The sequence below is a fragment of the Bos mutus genome, chromosome 10, assembly GCF_027580195.1.
Source record: "Bos mutus isolate GX-2022 chromosome 10, NWIPB_WYAK_1.1, whole genome shotgun sequence".
Taxonomy (NCBI): Eukaryota; Metazoa; Chordata; class Mammalia; order Artiodactyla; family Bovidae; genus Bos; species Bos mutus.
Genome location: NC_091626.1, coordinates 58,417,568 through 58,427,126, shown reverse-complemented (window position 1 = coordinate 58,427,126; position 9,559 = coordinate 58,417,568).

The window sequence follows — 9,559 nt, the reverse complement described above, 5'->3', positions numbered from 1 at the left end:
TGACTCATTCTCTCTGATTCTCCTCTTTCTTTCCTTCCTCTTTCCTTCCTTCCCTTTCTCCCTCTCCCTCTTCCTTTCATCTTCCCTCCTCTTCTAATTTTTATCTTCAGCTAAGTTATACAAGAGAATAGTTGTACAAGGCACATATTTATACAAGATTTCTATATAATTCTATGTAAGTTAGTGTTCAGCTTATTTGTTAGTAACAGAGACTGAATGTAAGTACTTTAAGGTACAAATTAATTTTTTTTCTTTCATGTAAAAGAAGTCTGGAGGAAAGCAGTCCAGGATTGAACTCATGGCTTAACAATCATCAGGAAAACAGTCTCCTCTTGACTTTTTGCCCTATGCTTTTTTGTTTTCATGCTCAAGGTTTTTGTTCTCCATCTTTTGTGCCTAGTTTCCATCGTCTAGTTTTTCTCAGTGCCCACAGTAACTGCAAGAGCTCCAGATATCACAGCAAGTATTAGGCAAAGGAAGTAGGGAGGAAAGGGGATTTCAGGTAAAAGTTACTAACCAGACCAAACAAACCAAAACACCATGTCAACTGCTGTTTTCTTTTTAAGGAGCTTTTCTTGAAGCTGAAAATTGTAATCTTTTAGCTGAGTATATTGCTGCCCACTTTGAAGAAAAAGGTTGCTAAAGAAAATAATCAGAATGAAGTCAGGAATTTGGATCTTCCGTGACAGCATACACACACACACACACAGAGAGAAATTACTCACCCTCATCCACAGTACTCACAATTTCTGCTCCAAGAAGCCAAATATTTTCAGCACTTGCAGCTATTTCTTGTGGAGTTTCACCAATTTATTTCTGAATAACATTCCACTGTTTCTTAATTTTTCAGTTTTAAGTAGCATTTATTATGTTTTAATGAAAAGAGATATTTTACTCCTTACCTATGTTATACATACAAATGATTACATTATTTTTCTCTAATGTTGTTTATAGAATTAAAATTACAGAAACATAACCTAAGCATAACATAATGTGTTATGTTTTCATTATCTTCTCATGGCAACTCCTTTTGGCTGTATATTAATAACTAACCACCTCCAAATTCAGTTTCTTAAAACAGTCATTTGTTTTGCTTACTCATTTGCAATTTGGACAGAGCTTGGTGGAAGAGGTTTGTCTCTACTCAACTTCAGTTGGCATGGTCCACTTTTTTAAAAAAAATTAATTTATTTTAATTGGAGGATAATTGATGGGTTTTGCCATACATTGACATGAATCAGCCATGGGTGAACATGTGTCCCCCCCTTCCACTTCCCTCCCCACCCCATCCCTCTGGGTTGTTCCAAAGCCCCAGCTTTTGAGTGCCCTGCTTCTGGCATGGCCCACTTTTAAGATGGCTTTATGTCAGGTTGGTCCTGCCTGTCAGCCGTAGACTTTGGAACCTCTCCATAGGCTGCTTGTGCTTCCTCATAGAATGGTGACTGGATTCCAAGGCAAATGTCTCAAGTAAACAAAGTAGAAATGCAATCATGATCTAGCCTCAGAAGGCACACAGCATGACTTATGCTGTGTTCTGTTGGTCAAATAATTCACAACAGGTCATGAGATTCAAGGGAACTGGGCATATCCTCCTCCTCTTGAGGGAAAAGTGGTAGAATTGTAGCGGAGCATCTGGGATGGGTCATCTTTGGAGAATATAATATGTGTGTCTTAGTCCATTTGGGCTGCCACAGCAAACTGCCACAAATTCTCATAGCTCTGGAGGTAGGTAAGTCCAAGATCAAGATCTGATGAGGACCCACGTGGCTTTTGGGATTTTAGTTTCCTGAGCTGGGATTTTGAACCCAGACCCTCAGCAGTAACAACAGAGAGTCCTAACCACCGGACCAACAGGGAATTCCCTGGACTTTTTTATAAAAGTACTAATCTCATATGAGTGTTCTGCTTTCATGACCTATTCACTTCCCAAAAGCCCCATTTCTAAATACCCTCATGTAGAGGGTTAGATTTCAAGATATGAATCATGGATGGGATATAAACATTCAGTTTATAGCATGCTGCAGCAAGTTTTAGTTTTCCCAGAGCTTTTCATTGATAGTTTTCCTTATCATGCTCAATGGAGCTGTTAATTTCTTCTCAGTAACTTGAAACCCCTGTGGTAATTGCTTCCTCCTACTGTTTCCGAGGCACGTGTGCTAGAGCCATTAGTCCCCTTCTCCAAGCTACACTGGTTGCCCTGAATGCCTGCTGCACAGCTCTCATTCCAAGTTCTCTCCTCCCCATCATTCTGGGAATTCTGTTCACTTATTTTTGCATTGAATCCCTTGTTTTCTGAATCCACTGCTTCCTAATTTTGCTTTATTCTCTTGTTCTGGTGAAGTACACCATTCAGAAGTCTCCTGAGATGAGGGTGTATAGTGGGATGAATGGTGGTGCCCTAAAGCTATGTCTACATCCTCAGTCTTAGAATCTGTGAATATTTCCTTGTTGAGAAAAAGAGTCTTTGCAGATATAATTAAGTTACAGATCTGAAGATAAGTTACAGATATGAAGAAAGATTATCCTCAGTTATCTAGACAGCATATTAAAAAGCAGAGACATTACTTTGCCAACAAAGGTCTGTCTAGTCAAGGCTATGGGTTTTCCAGTAGTCATGTTTGGATGTGAGAGTTGGACTACAAAGAAAGCTGAGTACTGAAGAATTGATGCTTTTGAACTGTGGTGTTGGAGAAGACTCTTGAGAGTCCCTTGGACTGCAAGGAGATCCAACCAGCCCATCCTGAAGGAAATCAGTCCTGAATGTTCATCGGAAGAACTGATTTTGAAGCTGAAACTCCAATACTTTGGTCACCTGATGCAAAGAGCTGACTCATTGGAAAAGACCCTGATGCTGAGAAAGATTGAAGGCGGGAAGAGAAGGGGACGACAGAGGATGAGATGGTTGAAGGGCATCACTGACTCAGTGGACATGAGTTTGAGTAAACTCTGGGAGTGGGTGATGGACAGGGAGGCCTGGCATGCTGCAGTCCATGGGGTCGCAAAGAGTCAGACACGACTGAGCGACTGAACTGAACTGAATCTAGATTGATCCTAAATCCAATGAGAAGTGTTCTTCTGAAAGACAGAAGAGGAGAAAACACGGGAAGAGAAAAGAGGGCCTTGAGAAGTAGGAGGAAGAGATTAGAGTGATGCAGCCAGAAGGAATGACTGGAGCCACCAGAAACTGGAAGAGAGAAGAGTTCTGCTTTAGAGCCTCTGGAGGGAGTGTGGCCCTGCAGCTACCTCAGTTTCACACTTCTGGCTTCCAGAACTGCAAGAGAGTACTTTTCTGTTCTTTTAAGCCACCAGGCTTGTTGCAATTTGTTCACGGCAGTGTTAGGAAATTAACATAGGGCACGTAGGCATAAACAATATTTTTGAAAAATGTTAATGATGCATGCGTTCTTTTTAAAATTAATTTATTTTTGGTTATGCTAGGTCTTCGTTGCTGTGTGCACGCTTTCTTAGTTGTGGTGAGCTGGGGCTACTCTTTGTTGCGGTGCTCAGACTTCTCATTGCAGTAGCTTCTCTTGTTGTGAAGCATGGACTCCAGGCACATGGGCTTCATTAGCTGTGGTACATGGGATTAGTTGTTCCATCACATTTGTAATCTTCCTACACCAGGGATCTAACTTATGTTGCCTACATTGGCAGGTGGATTCTTATCCACCTGTGCCACCAGGGAAGTCCATTCTTGATTTATAGTTTGCCTGGGTATGGAATTCTAGTTGCAAAATAATGATTTTTTTTTGTATTTATCTTTCCTGATACATTTATAAGTTAGCATTCTTCTCTAATTAAGAACTTCTGCTGTCCACTCCTGTATTTTCTATTTTACTACTATTCAATGTGTATCATCAGTTCCTATCACTATTCAGTATGATGCTCAAATAACCCTCAGTTTTAACCAGTGAGAACTCCTTTAAATTGTCTCTTTTGTCTTTTTGATTTTTTACCATCAGTCATTTAGCACAAAGCTCACCATGGATTTTCTCTGTTCCATCTCTGGATCCAGCCATTGCTTTAAGAACTGGTTTATTTACTGGGAATAGTATTTGGAAACTAAGATCTGAGTCTTGAGTATCATGCCAGTCTTGTTCTTACCCTTCATAAATGAGTTGTTTTTTAAATCTCTCTGAAATCTTTTAGGATCTTTCCCCTGGCCCCGCTCAGTGTTCTGAAATTTCACGATAATGTGTCTTAGGTTTGTTTTTCCATTACTTGTGGTTTTTCCAATCTAAAGCCTCATAGCCTTCAGTTCTAGAAAATTGTCTTCAGTTATTTTTTGGTGATGTTCTCCCCTTCATTTTCCCTATTTTTCTTTCTATTACTCTGATATTCTGATATGTGATATATCTGATATCTGAATATTCTGATATTCTGGATATCAGGTTTTCCAAATAGGTATTTTTCCTCTTCTGGCCATGTCTTCAAATATAATACATTATTATATACTGATTGTGTATAACAAGTTTCAAGGTAAGAACAGCTTTATGGTTAGTGAAACTCTAAACCATATAATGTAGAGGACTTAGAGACAGCCTGCTTCTTACTGAAGCAGTGGTGGTGTGTGAGAGAGATGGTGTGATGGAAAAAGCAGTGGATTTAGTTCTGCCACTTACTAGTTTAAGGATTGTGGTGGATTGTATGCAAAAGTGGTTGCCAACAATTCCTTCCACTCATGTAGACATATATCACTCCCTTTATGAAAAGGAAATTATTTCCCCTTCCCTTGAATCTGGGTTATATCACTTCCCTTGATCAATGGGATGCAGGGAAGTGCCACTGTTTCACTTCTGGGCCTGGTAGCTTCCACTTTCAGTCCTTTGAAGGTCAATAACTACTCTGCTGGAAGGAGGCCTTTATGGATCTTCCAGCCTCATTTGAGTCTCCCTAACCACCTCATGCGAAGAGTTGACTCATTGGAAAAGACTCTGATGCTGGGAGGGATTGGGGGCAGGAGGAGAAGGGGACGACAGAGGATGAGATGGCTGGATGGCATCACTGACGATGGACGTGAGTCTGAGTGAACTCCAGGAGTTGGTGATGGACAGGGAGGCCTGGCGTGCTGCAATTCATGGGGTCGCAAAGAGTCGGACACGACTGAGCAACTGAACTGAAACAACGCTAAATAGACCATAGACGAGCTGATTCCATGAACTCTGCCCTTTATAGAATCAGAACAAATACATTTGTTGCTGTTCTAAGTTTCTAATATTTGGAAGTAGGCTTATTTCCTAGTAACGGGAGACTGAAACAGAAATTAGAATGTGGACATGAAGTGTTGCTGAAAGAAAAACCTAAAATATGTGACATGGACTTTACTTCCAGACTGTAACTAGAGAGAAGACTGTTACTGGAGCTTGGAAAAGTGGTAAGGAAATTGCCATGGAAGATTGGAAAAAAGGCAGCCCAGGTTATGTGTTGGCAGAATGTTTAATGTTACTGTTGCCTGTGGTAACACAAGTGATAGAAAATGTGCCTAATGAACTTATGAATCTAGCCAAGGAGATTTCCAGGCAGAATGCTGAAAATGCCAGTGGTGTTCTTTTAGCTGTGTATGATAAAGTAAAAAGAAAAAAAAAAAAAGTACTAAGTAAGCATATGTTTGGCTTTTAAGCAGAATTCTAGCCAAAGAAAGATTTGGAAAATAAGAAATGGCCCCAGGATAAAGATCAAATCGTGTGGTTGCAAAATCTTTTTTTTTTTTTTTCCAAAAAAATTTATTTATTTTTTATTTCACTGGATCTTTGTTGCTTTGCACAGTCTTTCCCTAGTTTTGACAAGTGGGGGCTTCTTTTTGTTGCAGTGCATGAGCTTTTCATTGCAGTGGCTTCTCTTGTTGCAGAGCACAGGCTTCAATAGTTGTGGTTTGCAGGCTCAGTAGTTGTGGCTCGGGCTCTAGAGTGCAAGCTAAGGAGTTATGGTGCACAGGCTTAGCTGCTCCAGGCATGAAGGATCTTCCCAGAACAGGGATGGAACCCAGATTCCTTGCATTGGCAGGCAGATTCCCATCCACTGCGCCACCAGAAAAGTCCCCTTTTATTTATTTTTAAGATTCCAGAAAGATTTAATGTGGTACTTTGAAGGCCATCTCAGGGCTTCTAAGAATCTTAAGTGCATTGTTCCAGCTTGACAAACTCAGAGAGATCTTTTTTAAAAAGGATAATCAATATGAATAATCAATGTGAATTTTAGAGCATTTGGATGTTAAGCCTCATTAAAATTTACAGAAATTCCTCAAAAGTTTTGAGAAAAATTCCATCGGATATAAATTTTGGAGCACAGAAGGAACCTCAATAAGATGTATAGAAAGCCCACAGAATTTTAAAGATAATTATATTAATGAAAGGACTGCCAGGTTGGACACAGAAACAGTTCAAAAATGAAAAGAAGTTTCTGGGCCTTCGAGTCTCTACTAGCATGACGCAGATTGAGAGAACTACTCGGGAACAAATATGGACCATTCTTAAGGAAAAGGAAAGACATCTCAGAGAGTGGAATCAAGAGGCCAGAAGGCAAAGCCAAAGACTGATCAGATGACAGATTAAAGTGAAGATCAGCAAACTACAGCCCACAAAACCAATCCAGCCTGTTTTAGGGTAGCCCACAAGCTGAGGCCTGGCAGCTCCAGCTTTTGCTTCTTGAGAGCCGGCTGCTGTTACTATCCCGGTGTAGAGGAGGACCTGGCAGATGACAGTCCAAGGGACAGAGAAATCTAGCCTGCTCCCAGGCATTCCAACAGCCCCAGTGGAGGCACCAGACAAATGAGTGAAATGCCTTTCCATCTTGCAGCCCCGGTTGAGCAGCCCCACCCAACATTAGAGAAGAGACTAGCTGTCCCCTGAGTCCTGTCCACATTGCAAAATCATGAGCAAACGGTTTTATTTATGTTTGAACCACTAAGTTTTGGTGGTAATTTGTTAAACTGCAATAAGTAACTTGAGTGCATTCTTCCATCTCTGGACTGGGCAGGAGACTTTATTCGGGCTCCAGTTTCTACATCTATAAAAATCAAGGACTGGATAAGTAGCCTGTTATGGCCCCTCTCTGCTCTAACATTCTATTATTGGGTGAATAGTTCTATCGTTTGCTAAGTTTTAGTGAGTGCCTATCACTGCTGCTGCTGTTGCTGCTGCTAAGTCGCTTCAGTCGTGTCCGACTCTGTGCGACCCCACAGACGGCAGCCCACCAGGCTCCCCCGTCCCTGGGATTCTCCAGGCAAGAACACTGGAGTGAGTTGCCATTTCCTTCTCCAATGCATGAAAGTGAAAAGTGAAAGTGAAGTCGCTCAGTCGTGTCTGACTCTTAGCAACCCCATGGACTGCAGCCCACCAGGCTCCTCTGTACATGGTATTTTCCAGGCAAAAGTACTGGAGTGGGGTGCCACTGCCTTCTCCATCTTATCACTGCTGCTGCTGCTGCTAAGTCACGTCAGTCATGTCCGACTATGTGCAACCTGATAGATGGCAGCCTACCAGGCTCCCCCATCCCTGGGATTCTCCAGGCAAGAACACTGGAGTGGGTTGCCATTTCCTTCTCCAATGCATGAGAGTGAAAAGTGAAAGTGAAGTCACTCAGTCGTGTCCGACTCAGTGACCCCATGGACTGCAGCCTACCAGGCTCCTCCGTCCATGGGATTTTCCAGCCAAAAGTACTGGAGCTAGCTCGGCACAATTAGTAGTGCTGAAGTACAGCAGATGAAGCGTGAACAAAATAAAGTCAAGGCTTTGGAGGACAATGCACAGCAGCAGAGACATAATCTGAGATTTGTTGTTGTAAACATTCTTCCAACCATGGCGGGAAAGAAAGAAAAAAGGATCTTTGCACAGAGTTTCAAAAGCTCATTTCAACTGGCAGAACTGGCCCCACATTCCTCAGAAAGAGCAATCCATGACCTGCAACAGTTTCCTCTTTATGAAAACACCAATGTGAAGTTCTGCATATGAAGCCGACTCTGGCTATTGAACAGATCTGTATGTTTGGATTTGCTAGATGCCCTAGATAAGCAAAAGCATTCTTTTGGATACTTGGCTCCTAGGTATTCCACATGATTTGAATTAAATCTTATCTTCTGTAGAGTGCCTATCACAGCACAACTGGGAATCAGAGGCTGTGCAACCAGCCGGGAGAACAGAACGGAGACAGAATCCAGCCCACCATTATTGTCAGTCTATGGTCTCCTTCTGTTCCAAAATATTCAGGGAGTAGGCAGAAAAACACAATTTCTGGTTGTAAAGATTTCAGCCTGAATTGAGGAGCTATAAGAGGAGAGTGAAAAAGTTGGCTTAAAGCTCAACATTCAGAAAACTAAGATCATGGCATCTGGTCCCATCATTTCATGGGAAATAGAGAAACAGTGGAAACAGTGTCAGACTTTATTTTTTTGGGCTCCCAAATCACTGCAGATGGTGACTGCAGTCATGAAATTAAAAGACGCTTACTCCTTGGAAGGAAAGTTATGACCAACCTAGATAGCATATTCAAAAGCAGAGACATTACTTTGCCAACAAAGGTCCGTCTAGTCAAGGCTATGGTTTTTCCAGTAGTTATGTATGGATGTGAGAGTTGGACTGTGAAGAAAGCTGAGCACCGAAGAATTGATGCTTTTGAACTATGGTGTTGGAGAAGACTCTTGAGAGTCCCTTGGACTGCAAGGAGATCCAACCAGTCCATCATAAAGGAGATCAGTCCTGGGTGTTCATTGGAAGGACTGATTTTGAAGCTGAAACTCCAATACTTTGTCCACCTCATGCGAAGAGTTGACTCATTTGAAAAGACCCTGATGCTGGGAAGGACTGGGGACAGGAGGAGAAGGGCACGACAGAGGATGAGATGGTTGGAAGGCATCACCAACTCAATGGACATGCTGCTGCTGCTGCTAAGTCACTTCAGTCATGTCCAGCTCTGTGTGACCCCATAGGGACATGAGTTTGGGTAAACTCTGGGAATTGGTGATGGAAAGGGAGGCCTGGCATGCTGCAATTCATGGGGTTGCAAAGAGTCAGACACAACTGAGCGACTGAACTGAACTGAACTGAAAGGTAAATGGGCTTCCCTGATGGTTCAGTGGTAAAGAATCTGCCTGCCAATTAAGGAGAGGCAGGTTTGATCTTTGGGGGGGAAGAACCCCTGGAGAAGGAAATGGCAACCCACTCCAGTATTCTTGCTTAAAAATCCCATGAACAGAGGAGCCTGGTGGACTACAGTTCGTGGGGTGGTAAAGAGGCAGACACGACTTAGCAACTGAACGCAAATGTAAATCAGAGATTGTATCAACAGAATTGCTTTGTTTTCTATTTGTCCTTCTGACGGTGTCTATCATGTTTCATTATGAGTGGAAGAAACGGGTAACAGTGAGCTCTGGGCTGAGTGTTTAGAGACCTCATTTGTGGTCTGGACTTACTGTGAGCTTGGCAATGATGTCTTGGCCTCGCCATTTCTTAATTCCCAGGAATGAAATGACGCTCAACTGGAAAGTAAAAACAGACGTTAAGCGAGACAGGAGATTAAAACATAGAAGCATCAGGAGAAAGAGCTACTACGTGAGGTGTGTGAA